Genomic DNA, 22,953 nt, shown 5'->3' with positions numbered 1-22,953 from the left:
GGTTTTATGTGATGTTCCTTGATCCACTTAGATTTGACCTTAGTACAAGGAGATAGGAATGGATCAATTCGCATTCTTCTACATGATAACAACCAGTTGTGACAGCACCATTTGTTGAAAATGCTGTCTTTCTTCCACTGGATGGTTTTAGCTCACTTGTCTAAAATCAAGTGACCATAGGTGTGTGGCTTCATTTCTGGGTCTTCAATTCTATTTCATTGGTCTACCTTTCTGTCACTATACCAGTACCATGCAGTTTTTATCACAATTGCTCTATAGTAAAGCTTTAGGTCCGGCATGGTGATTCCACCAGAGGTTCTTTTATCCTTGAGAAGATTTTTTGCTATCCTAGGTTTTTTGTTATTCCAGATGAATTTGCAGATTGCACTTTCTAATTCATTGAAGAATTGAGTTGGAATTTTGATGGGGATTGCATTGAATCTGTAGATTGCTTTTGGCAAGATAGCCATTTTTACAATGTTGATCCTGCCAATCCATGAGCATGGGAGATATTTCCATCTTCTGAGATCTTCTATAATTTCTTTCTTCAGAGACTTGAAGTTTTTATTATACAGATCTTTCACTTCCTTAGTTAGAGTCACGCCAAGATATTTTATATTATTTGTGACTATTGAGAAGGGTGTTGTTTCCCTAATTTCTTTCTCAGCCTGTTTATTCTTTGTGTAGAGAAAGGCCATTGATTTGTTTGAGTTAATTTTATATCCAGCTACTTCACCGAAGCTGTTTATCAGGCTTAGGAGTTCTCTGGTGGAATTTTTAGGGTCACTTATATATACTATCATATCATCTGCAAAAAGTGATATTTTGACTTCATCTTTTCCAATTTGTATCCCTTTGATCTCCTTTTGTTGTTGAATTGCTCTGGCTAGGACTTCAAGTACAATGTTGAATAGGTATGGAGAGAGTGGACAGCCTTGTCTAGTCCCTGATTTTAGTGGGATTGCTTCAAGCTTCTCACCATTTACTTTGTTGTTGGCTACTGGTTTGCTGTAGATTGCTTTTATCATGTTTAGGTATGGGCCTTGAATTCCTGATCTTTCCAAGACTTTTATCATGAATGGGTGTTGGATCTTGTTACATGCTTTTTCCGTATCTAACGAGATGATCATGTGGTTTTTTTGTCTTTGAGTTTGTTTATATCCTGGATTACGTTGATGGATTTCCGTATATTGAACCATCCCTGCATCCCTGGGATGAAACCTACTTGGTCAGGATGGATGATTGTTTTGATGTGTTCTTGGATTCGGTTAGCAAGAACTTTATTGAGGATTTTTGCATCAATATTCATAAGGGATATTGGTCTGAAGTTTTCTATCTTTGTTGGGTCTTTTTGTGGCTTAGGTATCAGAGTAATTGTGGCTTCATAGAATGAGTTGGGTAGAGTACCTTCTTTTTCTATTTTGTGGAATAGTTTGTGAAGAACTGGGATTAGATCTTCTTTGAAGGTCTGATAGAACTCTGCACTAAACCCATCTGGTCCTGGGCTTTTTTGGTTGGGAAACTATTAATGACTACTTCTATTTCTTTGGGGGATATAGGACTGCTTAGATCAATAACCTGATCTTGATTTAACTTTGGTACCTGGTATCTGTCTAAAAACTTGTCCAGTTCATCCGGGTTCTCCAGTTTTGTTGAGTATAGCCTTTTGTAGAAGGATCTGATGGTGTTTTGGATTTCTTCAGGATCTGTTGTTATCTCTCCCTTTTCATTTTTGATTTTGTTAATTAGGATGTTTTCCCTGTGCCCTCTAGTGAGTCTGGCTAAGGGTTTATCTATCTTGTTGATTTTCTCAAAGAACCAGCTCCTTGTTTGGTTGATTCTTTGAATAGTTCTTCTTGTTTCCACTTGGTTGATTTCGCCCCTGGCTTTGATTATTTCCTGCAGTCTACTCCTCATGGGTAAATTTGCTTCCTTTTGTTCTAGAGCTTTTAGGTGTGTTGTCAAGCTGCTAATGTGTGCTCTCTCTAGTTTCTTTTTGGAGGCACTCAGAGCTATGAGTGTTCCTCTTAGAAATGCTTTCATTGTATCCCATAAGTTTGGGTATGTTGTGGTTTCATTTTCATTAAACTCCAAAAAGTCCTCATTTCTTTCTTTATTCCTTCCTTGACCAAGGTATCATTGAGAAGAGTGTTTTTCAGTTTCCACGTGAATGTTGGCTTTCTATTATTTATGTTGTTATTGAAAATCAGCCTTAGTTCATGGTCATCTGATAGGATGCATGGGACAATTTCAATATTTTGTATATGTTGAGGCTTGTTTTGTGACCAATTATGTGGTCAATTTTGGAGAAGGTACCATGAGGTGCTGAGAAGAAGGTATATCCTTTTGTTTTAGGATAAAATGTTCTGTAGCTATCTGTTAAGTCCATTTGTTTCAAAACTTCTGTTAGTTTCACTGTGTCCCTGTTTATTTTCTGTTTCCATGATCTGTCCATTGGTGAAAGTGGTGTGTTGAAGTCTCCCACTATTATTGTGTGAGGTGCAATGTGTGCTTTGAGCTTTACTAAAGTTTCTTTAATGAATGTGGCTGCCCTTGTATTTGGAGCATAGGTATTCATAATTGATAGTTCCTCTTTGAGAATTTTACCTTTGATGTGTATGAAGTACCCCTCCTTGTCTTTTTTGATGACTTTGGGTTGGAAGTCGACTTTATTAAATATTAGAATGGCTACTCCAGCTTGTTTTTTCATACCATTTGCTGGGAAAATTGTTTTCCAGCCTTTCATTCTTAGGTAGTATCTATCTATTTTCTCTGAGTTGAATTTCCTGTAAGCAGCAAAATGTTGGGTCTTGTTTGTATAGCCAGTTTGTTACTCTATGTCTTTTTATTGGGGAGTTGAGTCCATTGATATTAAGAGATATTAAGGAAAAGTAATTGTAGCTTCCTGTAATTTTTGTTGTTAAAGTTGGCATTCTGTTCTTGTGGCTGTCTTCTTTTAGTTTTGTTGAGGGATTACCTTCTTGCTTTTTCTAGGGTGTGCTTTCCTTACTTGTATTGTGGTTTTTTTTTTTTTTTCTGTTATTATCCTTTGAAGGGCTGTATTCGTGGAAAGATGATGTGTGAATTTGGTTTTGTCATGGAATACTTTGGTTTCTCCATCTATGGTAATTGAGAGTTTTGCTGGGTATAGTAGCCTGGGATGTATTTTATGTTCTCTTAGTGTCTGTATTACATCTGTCCAGGCTCTTCTGGCTTTCATATTCTCTGGTGAAAAATCTGGTGAAATTCTTATAGGCTTGCCTTTATATGTTACTTGACCTTTTTCCCTTACTGCTTTTAGTATTTGATCTTTATTTAGTGCATTTGTTGTTCTGATTATTATGTGTTGGGAGGAATTTCTTTTCTCTTCCAGTCTATTTGGAGTTCTGTAGGCTTCTTGTATGTTCATGGGTGTCTCTTTCTTTAGATTTGGGAAGTTTTCTTCTATAATTTTGTTGAAGATATTTGCCTTTCCTTTGAGTTGAAAATCTTCATACTCATCTACTCCTATTATCCGTAGGTTTGTTGAACATATTTGCCTTCCCTTTGAGTTGAAAATCTTCATACTCATCTACTCCTATTATCCGTTGGTTTGGTCTTCTCATTGTATCCTGGATTTCCTGGATGTTTTGAGTTAGGGTCTTTTTGCATTTTCCATTTTCTTTGATTGTTGTTCTGATGTTCTCTATGGAATCTTCTGCACCTGAGATTCTCTCTTCCATCTCTTGTATTCTGTTGCTGATGCTCACATCTATAGTTCCAGATTTCTTTCCTAGTGTTTCTATCCCAGCGTTGCCTCACTTTGGGTTTTCTTTATTGTGTCTACTTCCCTTTTTAGGTCTTGGACGGATTTATTCAATTCCCTCACCTTTTTGGTTGTGTTTTCCTGCAATTCTTTAAGGGATTTTTGTGCTTCCTCTTTAATGTCTCCTACCTGTTTAGCAATGTTCTCCTGTATTTCTTTAAGTGAGTTATTTAAGTCCTTCTTGATGTCCTCTACCATCATCATGAGGCATGCTTTTAAATCCGGGTCAGGCTTTTCAGGTGTGTTGGGGTGCCTTGGACTGGGCCAATTGGGAGTGCTGGATTCTGATGATGGGGAGTGGTCTTGGTTTCTATTAGTAAGATTCTTACGTTTACCTTTCGCTATCTTGTAATCTCTGGAGTTAGTTGTTATTGTTGTCTCTGTTTAGAGATTGTTTCTCTGGTAATTTTGTTACTGTCTATCAGCAGACCTGGGAGACTAGATCTCTCCTCTGAATTTCAGTGGTCAGAGCAATCTCTGCAGGTAAGCTCTCCTCTTACAGGGAAGGTGCACAGTTATCTGGCATTTGGACCTCCTCCTGGCCAAAGATGAAAGGCCAAAACAGGACCTTTCCCAGAAACTGTGTTGCTTTGGCCTGTCACAGAAGCTGATGTTTCAGTTGTCCACACTCTCACCTGTGCAGACTACTTTCTGTAGAGTCCAGGAACCAAGGTGGCTTCCGCAGATCCTGAGGCAAAATCCTCCTGGGCCGGGTGGACACCTGTCCTCTAGCCGGGAAGGTGGCCTGATGTCTGGAGCCCGAAAATGGCACTGCCTCAGAAGCTCTGTGGCTCTCACCTGTCCCAGAAGCTGTTAGTCTCTGTAGTCCACACTCTCACCTGTGCAGACTTCTTTCTGCGGGTCCTGGAACCAAGATGGCTCCCACGGATCCTGAGGCTGGATGATAAATATTTTAAGCTCTTTTCTCCCATGACAAGTATTGCAGCTGTGGAATTATTTTGTATTTTGCAAATGATTCTGCTGTTAGAAACATTAAAGACATAAAATGGTAGAGTCAAAAGAGGTGAAATATGTTTAGCTCTTATAGTTAATTACTCATAAGTCTTTTAGTATCTTCTAACATGTTTTCTCTCTATAAAATGGGGATAATAATGTATACCCTACATATTTGAAAGGGTATTTATGAGAATTCAAGAGCTAATCTATCTACTACCTTTAAATCCTATTCAATTTAGGGAGGTAAGTATAATTATTTAGGTTCCAGGACTCTGAATATTAGATCATTTTCCTAATTAATAGAATAAGCAATTGTGAATATAAAAACAAATCAATGTAAGAGTACAAAACGTAGAGAAGGTATCTATAATGTAGTATTTTTAATGTCTTGTTTCTTTTCTCACTGTTTTAAATAGCAGTCAAGATCACATATGATCTCAATTCACAGCTCTGAGTATGTTACCTTACTGTACATCATCTCAAAGTCCAAAAAGAGGTGGAGGTACTTGAAAGGAATCTATGGATACATGTCTAAGTTCTAAATCCCTTGCACTTGTCTCTCTCTTCTCCTATTTGTTGGAAGTTTAAAAGAAATCTTGTTTCTAAGGAAAAAGTACATGAACTAGCATTTTTTTTTCTGTATGTGAAAAGTGTCTGTCAATCTGCCACTCTTCTTCCCCTTTCTAGGTAGATAACATTTTTATTGGAAAAAAAAAAAAGAACAGACAAGCCAGCACCCCACCAGAACTGTTAGTTTCCTATATTGGCTGGTGTGGGGTGAGGAACTTAGCCATTTTTATAGGTCATATTCTTATATAAGCTTCCTTTTATCTTCTGTGGCTGTTCTGACAGTGTGCAGGAAAATTGATCTATATAGTGGCTTCAATTTGATGCTTGCATGTCTTAATTCCAGAGCAAAATGTACAATATGCATTCCTGACATACAATCTTGGATTTGTCTCTATTTCTTTCAATTCTAGAATTTGCTTCTTAGAGGAAATATCATATATCTATTTTAATAAATATCTAGAGGGACCATGTGCTGTTTCACAAATTTAGGGATAGAAAATTTATCCAAAACTTGCTAGAGCTATCTCATATCCATGAAGCCCCATTTGGAGGTAAGAAGCTTAGCTTAATTCCCATATGAATGATCCCAGCATTGAACCAGCTCTATGCGGTTTGACCATTAAGATGCTCTGAAACAGTGACCAGCCATGTATGGTTGTATTTCCTTTGTCACATGCACATGCTTATGGACTATAAAATTTAAAGCAGAAAAAGTCAATTTGCAGTTCCCTACATTTCATTCCATTTTGTCATATCATCAAAAGACATTCACAAATTCATCTTCATATCCCTATGGCTTAGCCTCTGGTCTTATCACAGATCCTGCCTTAGCAGTTTGGCTATTTCTTAAAGGCAATAGTCCTCCTGGATTAATGTCCTCAGAGCTGTTTCACTAGATTTGTCAAACTGCTCTAAGGCTGATTTGTCCAGGTGCTCTAAAGCTGATAGATTGAAGCACTCTAAAAAGTACATATGTGCTCAGCATCCAGCCAAATACGCCCCATTACAGCATTAGTGACAAAGAGGAAACAAACCAGAATGATTCCATTTATTTTCTAGCTACTCTGCTCTTGCCTAGCTGTTCTTCAGGTGCTTAAATGAAGGCTGCTGCTGACAAGACCAGAAGTCTGCACAGGCTCATGACACAGACGATTCTTAAGTAGATGGCTCTCTAAGAGCAGGGCATGTCTGAATGTGAGGATCAACCAATGACAAATTGGTGAGAAGGCAAGTTTCTATTGTGTCATTTGTAAAGAGAGAGAGACAGAGACAGAGACAGAGAGAGAAAGAGAGAGAGAGAGAGAGAGAGAGAGAGAGAGAGAGAGAGAGAGAGAGAGAGAGAGAGAGAGAGAGAGAGAGAGTTGAATTTTTCACCAAAAAATTTTCACCAAAAGTAGGTTTGCAGAGGGGAAGGTAGACACAGCACTGGAAGGAAGAGCAGCAGTGTACAGGCTGCAGAACCAGATATTCTGGTCTGAAATTTGGACTTAAATTTATTGGTTGGTTGACCTTGAAAAAGTTACTAAAATATTTTCACATTCATGGAAATGGACCAGTATTAGTACCAACTTCACAGCATTGTTTAAAAAAAAAAAGAGCTCACACAACAACAACAAAATTAGTAAAGAGGATGTCACACTAGAAATGCTCAGTTAGTCTGTTACTATTCATATTATGGTACATAAGTGAGAAAAAGTCCAGAGTTAGTGATTAGAGTAGTAGTCAGTCTTGGAGCCACAGAAAACCCCAAGTATTACTAGTTTCTTAACCATCCCACTACTGTGCAATGAATCCTTTTCATCTGGCTGAATTGTTGCTGAATGCAATATCCCCTCCTTGTTCCTCACCACATACCTCACACCCTCTGCAGCTCCTATCTTTCTTTATGGTACTTTACCAAAACCACAAAGCATAGCCACAGCTGCATAGCACAAGCAGGTCTATACATAACACGCCTCTACATCATTCAAAGTACACTCTCCATCATCACCTCCCACAGGTACACAAACACTCTTTCTCATGCTTGTTCCAGGACCATTAAATACAATAATGTCATTGACAACATATAGGTTTAGCATAGCATCTCAGGTCCATTTTGTTCCCAAATAGGCCACCTTTACTGCATTTCTGTGTGTCTTATCTCTCCCAATAGAAATAGTGTGCTCTGCATGGCCTTGCATTACCCTCTCCTGCAAGTGGCCAAGCAAATGAAAATGGCTGGCTTTAACCGACTGACTGAGACATTCATTACCTGGAGTTCAAAGCCCTTCACTTTCCACTCTGTATGGGTGCCACATCACAGAAAGAGTTCCTTCCTGCACCACAGACACTACAATAATTGCTGCCTCAGAGGTCAATGTACTATTCCAGAATGCAACATGAGTGAACTGAACTCATCTGCCTGAGGGTTTCCAGTTCCTTTTGGTGCCTGGGTAGAATGTGATTCGTTCTAACAAACAGAATTTTTTCGGTCATAGTTTGAGTCTGGCTACTGATTCTCTGTACAGGAAATGAGAATAAGAGCTCAAACTTATTTGAATATCCTAATCCTCTGTAGAATTGATTCAGGTCTCAGGCCATTGGCTGAGAAAGCCGTAAGGGCAATTACTCAATGAAAATTCAGTTGAAGAAAATGAGTACCATCTCCCCATTTCCAGTTGTCAGTTTATATCATGGTCATACTTTCAGAGTTGTTGAGCTTTTATTTAGTATCTTCTACTCTTGACTTTTCCTTCACATTGTGAAAACTCTTCCTTCTTAGACCACCTCTTACTTGCCTAAAAAACTCCTGTGAAACCTCATGCGAGTTAATTCACCTCTCTTGTCTGAGCCTCAGTTTTCATTAGAGATGTACAGTGATAGAGTGCTTTTGAATGTTTTCTTTGGTGGAGTAGTTGGGATAATCATTTACTGTATACCCACTTACTTCTAAAATAACAGTATGTTATGTTCGGGCTCTGAAAGTCACCCTTGACATGGGAAGAATCTGTTCCTAAACCCACTAGGATTGCACAGACCAGGACAATGATTAGGGAGAATGAAACCCCCATGAAATCAGATCTCACTTTCTTCTATAGATGAAGACATCTGAAGGCTGAAGCCATTACTTAGATCCCTAAGACAAAATGGTGAAGTATAGTGGGGGTGGGGTAAATGACCTTGCAATTGGAGAGTGTGCTTTTCAGATTTGCTTTGCTTACCCACTGTCCAGTTAACCAAATCATATCCTTTCTTAGGATCATTTACTTTCTTTTAAAAGAGAAAGTTTGACTAAGTGTCTCCTAAGGTCTTCTAGTTTGGGTATTTTGTTGTTCTCCATAAGGGTTTCAGGAACAATGTAACTCAGTAGAGTCACATACTCTTCAGTCTTAGGCCAGGGTTTGGTTACTGGAGGAAACAGATGAATAGAATTATATGACAATCTTCTCTGCTCCAAAGAGTCACTCAGAGCTTATTATTGTTAGAAGGCTCACCTTTCTGTCTAGATGATAGGAGATTCATATTATTTTTCCATTTAAGTATGAGCACCATTAACAATCAGAAAAACAAACAAAAAGACATGTATTCTTCGTGGCTGCATTGTATGCTCCCACTCTAAAGCAAACACTGTGATCTCATGAGCTCATAAGTATAGAGGGCTATGTAAAATAGAAAGGACTATGGAAATATGAGCAGCTGCTCAAATAGCAAACCATTCATTCAGTCAGCAGTCCCGATGAAGCACTGTTTGATGGTTGCGATTTTTCTTGAAACAGGTAATTGATCATAGCACTCATGTAACCATAGGAAGATTACCCAGCTTACTATATTTATAATCTCTTCCCTGCCTAAAAGGAAAAAAAAAAAAAGCTATCTAGCCTTTTAGTCCAAGAACACTTAATTTGGTTTCATTACATTTTAGACTTTTCTTTTTAAAAACAGCAGTCATTTTTTAACTTGTAATCTGGTTACCTAATGCTTTGCTAAAATGATTAAAATTGATTAAAATGAAGAAGCAATGCTTTAAAATGAAAGAAAGAGGAAAATGATTGGATTTGTAGGTTTTAGATTATCCTTCAGCAAAGATTGAATTACTTTGATCTTGATTGAATAAAGGACACTCTAAACAATTGTACATGTATTCAAAGTCTAAACTGTGTTTTTCTAGGATGCCTGGGCATGAAGTTATCACTGTCACTTTTGTTTTATAAGCATAGATATTTTGTAATGCATAGATAAAGTGCTTTGTAGAGGGGTTTAAAGCACTTGCATATTTATTTACATGTGTATTTGATAACCCAAATAGAAAAGGCTTAGTAGATTTGTAAGCACTTGCATTTTCTAATTTGAATACAGAGATTTATGACCTGAGAGCCTCTAATTTACATAACCAAGAGGTGGCAGTATTACATCCATTATATATTCACTATGCCATGTATCACATAACAATAAAAATGAAAAGTGTAAATAAAATATGTAGAATATATTTCTCTTTCTTTAAAATTGCTACAACAGTGATAGCTATCCAAAACAATTAATTAAATTATAATGTTTCCTTGTAAACGACAATCATCTTTCCAAGCTAAGAGTTAGGATTTATTACTACTATTGAGTTTATTACAAGTACCAGAATTCACCAACATCTAAGGTGTTTACCACTTACCTTTTGGCAAATTATTCACATCCTTTCCAAATATGTGAACATCAGTTCTAAAAATTACTAGATGTCCTGAAGGAAGACACTGTGTTAATGCAAAACAAAAACACAACCCCCTGCCGAACCATAAACAAACAAACAAAACTAACCCACAACTCTCACCTCAAAAGGAATAAGAAATAATTTATTCTGAGGCCAAATTTCAGTAACACAGCTAGAGGGAACACAGAGGAACACCAATACTAAGCTCTAATGTAGCAAGAGTTTCATGGAGTATTTTTTTAAGTAGTAACAGAACAAAGAATGTCATCAATCAAGATATTTTTCAAATGTATTGGTGCAGCATCAACAAAACAGGATTTACGTGCTATTTGATGACATTTTAAGCCTTTGGGTTGGTGAAAACTAAGAGTCCTTCTCTCTCTCTCTCTCTCTCTCTGTGTGTGTGTGTGTGTGTGTGTGTGAGAGAGAGAGAGAGAGAGAGAGAGAGAGAGAGAGAGAGAGAGAGAGAGACAGAGAGAGAGACAGAGAGAGACAGAGAGAGACAGAGAGAGACAGAGAGAGATTACCTGCAAGCACATTCTAAAAATGTTTCCCTAATAATTGGAAGGATGTAGATCATACACAGAAGTAGGCAAAGATGGTTATATAGGGAAGACAGTGCAAGCTAATTTGGCTTGGAACCTGAAACATTCCAATTCTTCATGATCATGGAAATCTTAATCAGGCAATTGGTTGTGTAGATGTTTAATGTAGTTGAAGTTCTCTTTTGTAACTTCAATGAGCAATTTTATTTCTAGATTATCAGAATTTAGAAAACATCAGAGAATTAAGCATCACATCAATTAATGCACGAACTGCTTAATGCTGTTAAACATAATTATTTTAAATCATGGTCTTTTGGTTACCTTCCAAAATGTTTTTGATCATTTGGTAGCTATAGCATATAATCTATGAGTTGAGATATACTCCAATTATATTTTATCTAAGCTACTCGAATCTCCTTTGTTTTATTTTTAGTTTTCTGTCTATAACCAATCTTGGATATAAAATATGATAGTAGAACAAAAGGCAGTTAAAAATTGGATGTGTTGGATTACCCATGTTCCATATAATTACTCTTAGTATAAAATCAATACCTTGAATGCATGTGAGCAGTCAGGGATGTGTATAGCAACAGAATTTATTTTTAATTTAATGACATTTTTTTTTTACTTATTCACTTTACATTCTGCTCATTGACCCCTCCCATTCACCCTGTCCACAATTCTTCACCCTGACCCTTCCCTTTTTTTTTTTCTTTGAGAGAGTGGGGAGCTCTGGGTATCCTCCCCTCCCCTTTCACTTCAAGTTTCTGCAAGGCTAGGCACTTCCTCTCCCACTGAGACCAGACAAGGTAACCCAGCTAGTAGAATACATGCCATATATAGCCAAGAGCATTTGGGATACCCCAGCTCCAGTTATTCAGTACCTACAAGAAGGTCAAGCTACACATCTGCTACATACATGCAGGGAGGCCTAAGTGCTACCTGTGTATGTTCTTTGGTTAGTGGTTCAGACTCTGAGAGCACCCAAGGGTCCAGGTAAGTTGACTCTTTTGATCTTCTTGTGGAGTTCCTATCCCCTTTGGGACCCATAATCCTTCCTCCTATTTGTCCTTAAGAATCCTCAAGCTCCACTCACTGTTTGACTGTGGGTGTCTGTATCTGTCTCAGTCAGCTGCTGGGTAGAGCTTCTCAGAGCACAATGATCTCATGTCTGCAAGTGTAAGAGGGTATCATTAAGAGTGTTATGGATTGGTGCTTGCCCATGGTATGGATCTCTAGTTGAGCTGGTTATTGCTTGGCCATTTCTTTAGTCTCTGCTCCATCCCCCATGCCTGCAATTCTTGTATACAGGATACATTTTGGATTGAAAATTTTGTCTCTTTAGCTCCACTAGGGTTCCTGCTTGGCTACAGGAAGTGGCCTGTTCATGTTCCATATCCCCAGTGTAGTGAATAACAGCTAAGATTACCCCCACTGATTCTTGGATACCTCCCTTGTCCCAGGCCATGTCTCTTCCTGGGGATGCCCCCAATCTCCTCACCCCAATCAGTTGGAGATTTCCATTAATTTTCATGGCCGTTTAGCCATCTCTCTTATACTTCTGCATACCTGATCCTGAATCCCTCATTCCCCTCCTTAGCCCCTCTCCCACCCAGTTCCCTCCCTCCATCTGCCTCTTGTGACTATTTTATTCCCCCTTCTAGATGAGATTCAAGTTTCCTCTCTTGTGCCTTCTTTCTTGTTTAGCTTCATTGGGTCTGTGGAGTGTAGTATGGGTATCTGTATTTTATGGTTAATATCCCCTTTAAATGACTACATACAATGCATATCCTTTGGGGATTGAGTTACCTTACACAAAACATAAAGATATATTATCTGTCTAACAACATGTAGTTCATAACCTGGGATTTAAATCTAGGTCTGTTATAGGTTGAATGTCAAATGCCTCCCAAGATCCATCTATTACAGATCCTGTAAGCAACAAAATGTTGGGTCCTATTTGTGTAGCCAGTCTATTAGTCTATGTCTTTTTATTGGGGAATTGAGTCCATTGATGTTAAGAGAAATTAAAGAAAGTTAATTGTTGCTTCCTTTTATTTTTGTTGTTAAAGTTGGGATTCCGTTCTTGCGGCTGTCTTCTTTTAGGTTTGTTGAATGATTACTTTCTTGCTTTTTCTAGGGTGTACTTTCTGTCCTTGTGTTGGTGTTTTCCATTTATTATCCTTTGAAGAGCTGGATTCCTGGAAATATAGTGTGTGAATTTGGTTTTATCATGGAATACTTTGGTTTTTCCCTCTATGGTAATTGAGAGTTTTGCTGGGCATAGTAGCCTGGGCTGGCATTTGTGTTCTCCTAGGGTCTGAATAACATCTGTCCAGGATCTTCTGGCTTTCATAGTCTCTGGTTAAAAGTCTGGTGTAATTCTAATAGGCCTGCCTTTATATGTGACTTGACCTTTTCCCCTTACTGCTTTTAATATTCTCTCTTTTTTTAGTGCATTTGTTGTTCTGATTATTATGTGTCGGGAGGAATTTCCTTTCTGGTCCAGTCTATTTGGAGTTCTGTAGGCTTCTTGTATGTTCATGGGCATCTCTTTCTTTAGGTTTGGGAAGTTTTCTTCTATAATTTTGTTGAAGATATTTGCTGGCCCTTTAAGTTGAAAATCTTCATTCTCATCTACTCCTATTATCCATAGGTTTGGTCTTCTCATTGTGTCCTGGATTTCCTGGATGTTTTGGGTTAGGATTTTTTGCATTTTGTATTTTCTTTGATTGTTGTGCCCATGTTCTCTATGGAATCTTCTGCACCTGAGATTCTCTCTTCCATCTCTTGTACTCTGTTGCTGATGCTCTCATCTATGGTTCCAGACTTCTTTCCTAGGGTTTCTATCTCCAGCATTGTCTCACTTTGGGTTTTCTTTATTGTTTCTACTTCCCTTTTTAGGTCTTGGATGGTTTTGTTCAATTCCATCCCCTGTTTGGTTGTGTTTTCCTGTAATTTTTTAAGAATTTAGTAGTATTCTCCTGTATTTCTTTAAGTGAGTTTTTAAAGCCCTTCTTGATGTCCTCTACCAGCATCATGAAATATGATTTTAAATCTGAGTCTTGCTTTTTGGGTGTGTTGGGGTATACAGGACTGGCTGAGGTGGGCGTGGTGGGTTCTGATGATTGTGAGTGGTCTTGGTTTCTGTTAGTAAGATTCTTACGTTTGCCTTTCACCATCTGGTAATCTCTGGAGTCGGTTGTTATAGTTGTCTCTGGTTGGAGTTTGTTCCTCCTGTGATTCCGTTAGCCTCTGTCAGCAGACCTGTGATTCTAGCTCTCTCCTGAGTCTCAATTGTCAGAATACTCTCTGCAGGCAATCTATCCTCTTGCAGGGAAGGTGCACAGATATCTGGTGTTCAGACCTGCCTCCTGGCTGAAGATGAAGGAGCCTGAACAGGGCCTGACCCAGAAGATGTTTTGCCTCTGCAGTTTGCAAGCTCACCTGCACAGACTGGTCTCTGATGGACACAGGACACAAGATGACTCTCTCACCTGCTCTGGTGGTCAGAGCCCTCCCGGGCAGACACCTCTCCTCTGGTGGGGAAGATACTCGGATGTCTGGAGCCCTAAACAGAGTCTGTCCCAGAAGCTGTGTTGCTTCTGCCTGTCCCAGAAGCTGGGTCACGTTTGTAGTCTGCACTCTCACCTGCTCAGACTAGTCTCTGAGAGATCCGAGACCCAAAAGATGTAGACTTCTAAAATGATGTTTCAAAGTAAACCTTTCATCTTTGAAAATTGATCACTTGAGGTATTTTACTACAAGAATAGAATGTGTTTGACTGATACAAAGTCTTTTTTACTCTAAATTTCTTACTTGTTCTGCATTAAAATAAAAGATAAAATGCAAATGAGTTCCAAGGATGACTTCATATGTGGAAGCATACTTGATATATAAATCTGTAGTATTCGAAATGTGTAAAATAGGACTTTATGTTTCTGGCTGATATTTCCCTTAAAAAATAAAGATTAAGACTCCACAATGTTTCTTCTTTATTCATTAAAGACTTTAGATCTCTATTATGAATAGTGGCTAATCCAGGAAGAAATAGACAAACATCAACCTGATTTAGAAATTTATTAAGTAACTTCTTTTAACAAGAAAATTAAAGATTTTGTCTATCTAGTTCCTTAGTGTGCGTGTGTGTGTGTGTGTGTGCACACGTATGTTTGTGTGATTCCTTGCTACTACTCACAGTGCTAGGGTACTCCAGATGCAATGATGTCAATAGGTTTCAGGGAGACTTTAAAGAGTGATAATGGTTTTAGGAGCAGAAAATCTTGCACAAAGGAACAAATCATTAAACACTAAGATAGAAGATAAAAGGATAAAAAACAGTTGCAATCTATAGAAATAGAGAGATAAAGATATTTTTTGCAAACATTTTTCATTCCATGGACTATCCTGTAGACCCAGGACTACAGAGCATTCTTCCCCTTGGAAAGGAAGGATTGGGTGCTATGAGGCAGAGCCATCTATGAAAGATGACAATTAAAGCAAACTCATTTTTACTTTATACCAAAGATATGATTTATAACCTAGTCTCCAAAGACTGAAAGACCCATGTGCAATGATGAAGACTTCTATGTCTTGAATTATTAACTTTGTCAGTCCCTATTTTTAAAAAGTCAAGTTAATGTGCTACCCTGGATGTCTGAGCCTCATTTTAATCTGTAGAAAGCAGCACCAAGGATGACAGCTTCGTTTCTCTTCTTTGTTAAGTAATGAGCAATCTGAAGAGATGAGTTACAAACAAGCCATCTGTAAACAGAAAAGGGCATGTCTAAGGAGAAAGCCCATCATTATCAGTTCAAGGTTTAGATCAGCATTAGGTTTTCTTTGGAAAGCTAAATATTAACCCTCATCTATCAGCAATACATTAGAAATTTATTGCAAGATGGTCTGCTGGGCTTTGCCTTATGCTATATAGTCCTAGTGGATACAATAATATAAAAAGATTGGTGCTTTTATCTCAGAGATTTCTACTCAGATAACTATAATTTCAGAAGTCCATATTTTATGAACAAATGTAAAAATAGAGATGGTATAAAGCATGGACATTTCAAGTTTTGTTAAAATGTACTGCAAAGACATCCTTGAGGAGGATTTCTGAATAGACTCACACAGAGAAAAGGATTCAGTGGAAGAACATTCTAGGCAGGAGGAGACAGAAAATGCAGTCAAAAGTAAACAAGCCTAATCTGTTGTAGGTAGAGTGAGGAGCAGAAATGGAGAAAATCCAAGGCAATTAGAGGTACAATAAAGACTTAGAAGGCCAGGATAACATTCAGTTTTATTTTAAATACGGTGTGAAGGTGTTCTGGTTAGTTTTGTGACAACTTGACACAACCTAGTCAGGATTATCTGGAAAGAGGTACCTTCATTTTGGAAAATGTCTCCATCAGATTGTCCTGTAGCTAAGTCTGAGGAATATTTTACTTATTAATTATTTACATGAGAGTATCCAGCCCATTGTCGGTGACACCTCTCTGGGCAGATGGTCCTCAGTTGTTTAAGAAAGCAGACCAACCAGAGATCATGAGAGCCTGAGACCTAGTCCTGAACCTGACCTGCTATAGTACTTAGAAAGGAGGCCCTGAACCTCAATCTGTGTAGGACAGTAGAACTGGTAGCATATGAGCCAGATCCTAGGGTGTGAGTGTGAGAGAGCTGACCCTGCCTCCTGTCTACAAGGCAGTTTTACAGGTGAGGGAGAGGTGCCCTCTTTCCCTCTTTTGTCCCTCACTGTGTATGGCAGATTGGAGAGCTTGCACAGGGGTCATGAAAGTGGAAAAAATGACCATGTCTTTCATGAGCTAAAACACTCTGCAGAGAAGACCCTATACCTTCCCTGAGCAGCAGGATAGAGTTGATCATGTTTGCAGGAGTAACTAATGAGCTGATCTTGAGGGTGTGAGCATTGGAGAGCAGGCAGGCTAGCCAGCTCAGATAGCTCTCAGGGCCAGATCAAGGGTTGTGAATTGGTCCACCCCAACATCTATCCCATCTTTGAACAGTTGGAGTGCATGAAGAGGCTGGTTCTACAGATCCAAAACTACAAAATCTCCATGACTTTGGGCAGCAACAGGATATACAAGATGTCTTAGTCAGGGTTTCTATTCCTGCACAAACATCATGACCAAGAAGCAAGTTGGGGAGGAAAGGGTTTATTCGGCTTACACTTCCATGCTGCTGTTCATCACCAAAGGAAGTCAGGACTGGAACTCAGACAGGTCAGGGAGCAGGAGCTGATACAGAGGCCATGGAGGGATGTTCTTTACTGGCTTGCCTCGCCTGGCTTCCTTAGCCTACTCTCTTATAGAACCCAAGACTACCAGCCCAGGGATGGTCCCACCCACAAGGGGCCTTTTCCCCTTGATCACTAATTGAGAAAATGCCTTACAGTTGGATCTCACGGAGGCATTTCCTCAACTGAAGCTCCTTTCTCTGTGATAACTCCAGCTGTGTCAAGTTGACACAAAAATAGCCAGTACAATTGACCCCTTGTCAACTTGACACACAAACACATCACTAGTAAGCCTCAACCCTTACATTTTTATTCATCCCCAAGATCTAAATAACTTTAAAAGTCCCACAGTCTTTACATATTCTTAAATTTTCAATCTCTTTAAAATATCCATCTCTTTTAAAATCCAAAGTCTTTTTACAATTAAAAGTCTCTTAACTGTGGGCTCCACTAAAACAGTTTCTTCCTTCAAGAGGGAAAATATCAGGGCACAGTCACAATCAAAGCAAAAATCAATCTCCAACCGTCCAACGTCTGGGATCCAACTCACGATCTTCTGGGCTCCTCCAAGGGCTTGGGTCACTTCTCCAGCCATGCCCTTTGTAGCACACACGTCGTCCTCTGGGCTCCAGATGCCTGTACTCCACTGCTGCTGCTGCTCTTGGTGGTCATCTCGTGGTACTGGCATCTCCAAAACACTGCATGACCCCTTCAGTCCTGGGCCTTCAATTACAACTGAGGCTGCACCTTCACCAATGGCCTTCCATGGCCTCTCACAGTGCCGAGCCTGAGCTGCTCTGCATGACCCCTTCATGCCTTCAAACCCAGTACCACCTGGGTGACCCTTACACATTACCAAGTCCCACTGCAGAAGGAGTATAACCTTGCCTATCTCTGGAACACAGTCTCTTTGTGCTTTCAGAAAACACTCCCCAGAAGATGTCACCTCAACGATGCTGGTCTCTTCTTAATCACCACTAATTTCTTAGCTCCAGCTAACCAGCATCAATAGTCCCAGTAATGCAAAGTTTTTGCTTTGGTAGTTCTGGTATCTTGTTAATCACAGCTGATTCTTCAGCCCCAGCTAACCAGAACTACAAAATCTTCACAATCAAAACAGCAATGGCCCTGAAAAGAGTCTTTAATTTTCCCTCTGAAATTTCACAAACCAGACCTCCACCTTCTGCACTGTTCTCAACATTATCTTCCAAGCTCCTACACAACATCTGACAGAGCTCTTAACAACGAATGGATCTTCAAGCCCAAAGTTCCAAAGTCCTTCCACAGTCCTCCCCAAAACATGGTCAGGTTGTCACAGGAATACCCCACTCTGCTGGTACCAATTTGTCTTAGTCAGGGTTTCTATTCCTGCACAAACATCATGACCAAGAAGCAAGTTGGGGAGGAAAGGGTTTATTTGGCTTACACTTCCATGCTGCTGTTCATCACCAAAGGAAGTCAGGACTGGAACTCAGACAGGTCAGGGAGCAGGAGCTGATACAGAGGCCATGGAGGGATGTTCTTTACTGGCTTGCCTCGCCTGGCTTCCTCAGCCTACTCTCTTATAGAACCCAAGACTACCAGCCCAGGGATGGTCCCACCCACAAGGGGCCTTTTCCCCTTGATCACTAATTGAGAAAATGCCTTACAGTTGGATCTCATGGAGGCATTTCCTCAACTGAAGCTCCTTTCTCTGTGATAACTCCAGCTGTGTCAAGTTGACACAAAAATAGCCAGTACACAAGAGGAGTCCCATTGAGGTTCCAATATTGATAGAGTAGCAGAAGCTACTTGGCCTTGTATAAGACCAAGAGTCATTGCAATGAACGTGTGCAAGCAAAGAAGTGTAAACAAAAGTGTATACGGTGGGACACACTGTGACACACTACAGCTTCCACAGCAATATTTTTCTCTCTCTTGAGGAGAAGGTTGAAAGAGTGGAGGGTTGGTATGAGGGGAGGGAGAGTTGAATCAGTTTAGGGTGCATGATGGGAAATTCACAAAGAACCAATAAAAAGTTAGGAAAAAAAAAAAAAACAGAAAAGAAAGCTAGTATGCCAAGCAACCCTGGAAGTGCAAGCCAGGAAACATCATTCCTCCACAGACTCAGCTTCAGTTCCTGGCCTGACTTACCTCAATGATGGGCTATGCTTGAGATGTATAAGCCAAAGAAATCCTTTCCTTGTTCCAGTTGCCTTTTGTTATGGTCTTTATCACAGCAATCAAAATCGAACTTGGAAAACGAGTGTTGATAGTTTAAGCAAGGTGGCAAAAGGCTTAAATTTCTAAAATGCAGCTAACTGTTGTGTGGAAAACTAATAGTATTGTGAGGAACTGTAGAGACAGACAACAGTTAGGATCCATGGATCCTGGCATGAAAGGCTGTTAGCTTAGACAGTGATTGCTATCAGAATGACAGTAAGAAGTGCTCTGATTTGGTATACAAGTTGAGATAAAGCTTATGTGGTTCCTGGATGAAATGGGTACACTGTGTATTGGTGGGGGTTGTCAGGGATCATAGGTTTTTTTTTTTTTTCTACTGAGGCAGTATAAGGCTTGAAGTGACACTAGCTCAGACAGGGGATACTATGAGAGCACAGTTTAGATGAACTCTTAAGTTCATTTTTTCTTATCATCATCATTATTATTATTTGTTATTGTTTTATTTTTTCCATTTTTATTGGTTATTTTATTTATTTACATTTCAAATGCCATCCCCCTTCCCAGTTTCTTCTCCACAAGCCCTCTAACCCCTACTCCCTCCCCTGCCTCTATGTGGGTTCTCCCCCACCCTCTCACCCATTCCTGCCTTAGGACTCCAGTGTTCCTCTATTCTGAGTCACCAAGCCTCCACAGGACCAAGGGGCTCCCCTCACAGTGATGCCAGATAAGACCATCCTCTGTTACACATCCAGCTGCAGCCATGGGTCCCTCCATGTGTACTCTTTGGTTGGTGGTTTAGTCCCTAGGAGCTTTGGGTGATCTGGTTGGTGGATATTGTTGTTCTTCCTATGAGGTTGCAAACCACTTCAGCTCCTTCAGTCCTTCCCCTAACTTTCCCATTGGGGTCCTCACGATAAATCTAATGTTTGACTGTGTATGCCCATATCTGTATTGGTCAAGCTCTGGCAGAGCATCTCAGGACAGCTATACCTGGCTCCTGTCAGCAAGCACTTCTTGGCATCAGCAATAGTGTCTGGGTTTGGTGGCAGCAAATGGAATGGATTCCTAAGTGGGGCAGTCTCTGGATGGCTTTTCTTTTAGTTTCTGCTCCATTCTTTGTCCCTACATTTCCTTTTGACAGGAGGAATTCTGGATTAATATTTTTGAGGTGGGTAAGTAGCCACATCCCTCAACTAGGGGGCCATGCCTATCCACCGGATATGGTCTCTATGCCTATCCACTGGATATGATCTCTACAGGTTCTATCACCCCTTTCTTGGGTATTTTGGGTAAAGTCCTCCCTGTTGGGTCTCAGAAACCTCTTGGGTCCCTGGCATCTGGGACTTTCTAGTGGCTACCCTTAGTTTCCCCTCCCCTACTGCTACACACCTACTTTCAAAGAAGTAGAGGAAGAGAGGAGGGGAAGGGGAAAAGGGGGTTAGTTGTTTAGGATTTTTAAGACAAGATCGACCAGTATATTGCAAGGTACCCTAGAATTCACAAATATAGCCAACCATGTTGGCTTCAAATTTGTGGTTCCCCTATCTTCTGCCTCTAGACTTCTATAGTTACAGGTGTGTGTATCCCAGACTGGGAGGATTGGACGTTCTTCTAGGCATGGAAAGGTTTATGTTCACATTATGGATTTAAGTAAAAATATTGACACAGAAGTTGGAAATATGTACTGAGAACTTACATAAAATATGGTGAACTATGAAAAGATAAATTTGGGAATTTTTTGTGGAGAGATAATTTTTAAGCTATAGAGATAGAAAACATCAAATTTTAAAGGGGGAAGTATAGATAAAGAGATGAACAAATATTGAACCTGAATAACATATGACTAGAATGTTAGACAGATTTAAGTGATACAAGAAAGAATAATTAGTGTAGAGGACATAGAAGGAAAAACAACAGAACATGATTATGTTTGTGAAAGAATTGTTCTACGTTGGAGTTTGGGAGCTCAGAAGCTATACAAAACTGGAGAATTAGATAACTGAAGTAGAAACATAGACATTTCTGAGGAAGGAGTGGAGAATGGTTGTTGAAAAAGCTTCTTTAAGTAGACAACAGAAAGCAGGAAAGGAGAGACTATGGATATAGGTAAGCAGCTCTAAGTCTTTACCATAGTCAGGAAATGAGAAATTATGTAATATCAATGCTGAGGTTATTGGAATTTAATGAAAGCAATTTAAAAATTATTAGGTTTATATGCAAACAATTAAGATTGTTATAAAAACTAATACTTTTCTATTTCCCAAAGCTGGTAAATCCACTTTATGCTTTCCTGTATAATTCACAGTACATAAAGCCCATTAATAATTTTTGTTGAGTACTTTTTAGTTGTGCTTTAAGCCCATAACAAGTTTAAATCAAACGGGACCACACCCACATGAAACAAGGATTTTGCCACAAGTTTTTTGGCATGGTCCACACTGTTTTATCCCCACTAACAATCAGAATCAAAGAGATTGCATTTTCTCTCAACCTACATTTCATGACACATATAGAAACCCAGAGGGACAATACTTTGCCTCAAGTCTTCAATGGAACACTAAGACCTGGCAAGAATATAAACAGGATGAGTCACAATTTTAGAGAAGTACCTGGAGATAAACTTCCTAGTTAAGAAGTGCTGTAGATTAGAGGGCAAAACATACTGATTTTTTGTTTTGTGTTTAATGGGGTAGTCCTGGAAGCAGAGAAAAATCAAAGTTGCCTTGAAATATAACTATCAAACAAGCATTGAGGCACTGATATGCAATTGTCATTTTTTTCTCACTCCTGGGTGTCTGACATATATATTTTTGTGACTCAACCCTATTAATTCAAAGATAAATGTTGCTGGAAGAGTTTATGCTAACATTGACTTCCAGCATTTACCAGCTGTAGAGCTTCTGGCGATTACCACTCTTCTCTGTATTCATGTATGATACAGCAAAAACAAAACAGATTTTGACTTAAAGGAAAGCCAATGCCAAATGCCATCTAAGGTTTACTTGACAATCTTGATAAAAGTAAAGAATTCTCATTGTGGCCAAGACAGAAAGATGACTGTCTCAAGGAAGAACTATAATCACCAACCCTAGTTTCTTAGAGCTGAAAATGGAGCTGCTAAGTTAAAAAAAAATGCAAGGACTTACAGTATATATTGCAGCCTTACATATGTTTATACATGTACACCCCCACACACACACACTGTACCATTTAATAGCTAAATATTAACTGTGCAAGAACTTGTTCATAGAAAATATAATCCACAGACATATAAGCTTTGCTTTTTGCCGTATTTATTCCCAGAGATGATTGTATTAATTTTTCCAAACTTTTACCATGATAAGAGCTGATGGGTAGAGAAATAACAAACCCTGTGATATTATATAATTACACACATGTAAATGATTCTTTTGTGTATCATCAAGATGCACAACTTATCTAATATCACTATGCTCTGACAGCTCCACCAGAAGAAAAAAACGAAAGCAAACAGCCAGGCTTGGGGAAAAGATATTAACTAATGCAAAATTCATGAATCTTCTACTCATTCACGCCTGCTGTGATTCTATCACAAAGGATGAAATGCAACAGGAGTGATTTGGAACAATTTTGATTTAATCTTCTTAAAAATACTTGACACCAAAATTATTTAAAATGTGGCTTCTTTGTGTGGTATGTCTTCAGAAGATTTACCCTTTTACAGAGATTTAAATTTAAGGGTATACTTTGGTTCAAACTTCAAATGAGAATCACAGAAGTCTCATTATAGTCAAAGAACACTCTACTATCAGTTGAGTCCTTAATTCCCAATATGAGAGGATTTCAAGATGATATCTTTGGAAGAGGATTAGTTCATGAGGATGGAGCCCTCAGACCCCAAAGATCTCTTTCTGCCTCTCAGCATCTGAAGATACAAAATCAGACTAGAATCTTTAAGCTGGAAAGTAAACTCTTACCAGACAAAAGAGGCAGAATAAATAAATTT

This window comes from Mus caroli, unplaced genomic scaffold, assembly GCF_978045245.1.
Source record: "Mus caroli unplaced genomic scaffold, Mus_caroli_1 scaffold_5, whole genome shotgun sequence".
NCBI classification, from domain to species: domain Eukaryota; kingdom Metazoa; phylum Chordata; class Mammalia; order Rodentia; family Muridae; genus Mus; species Mus caroli.
Note: the sequence above shows the minus strand (reverse complement) of the source record.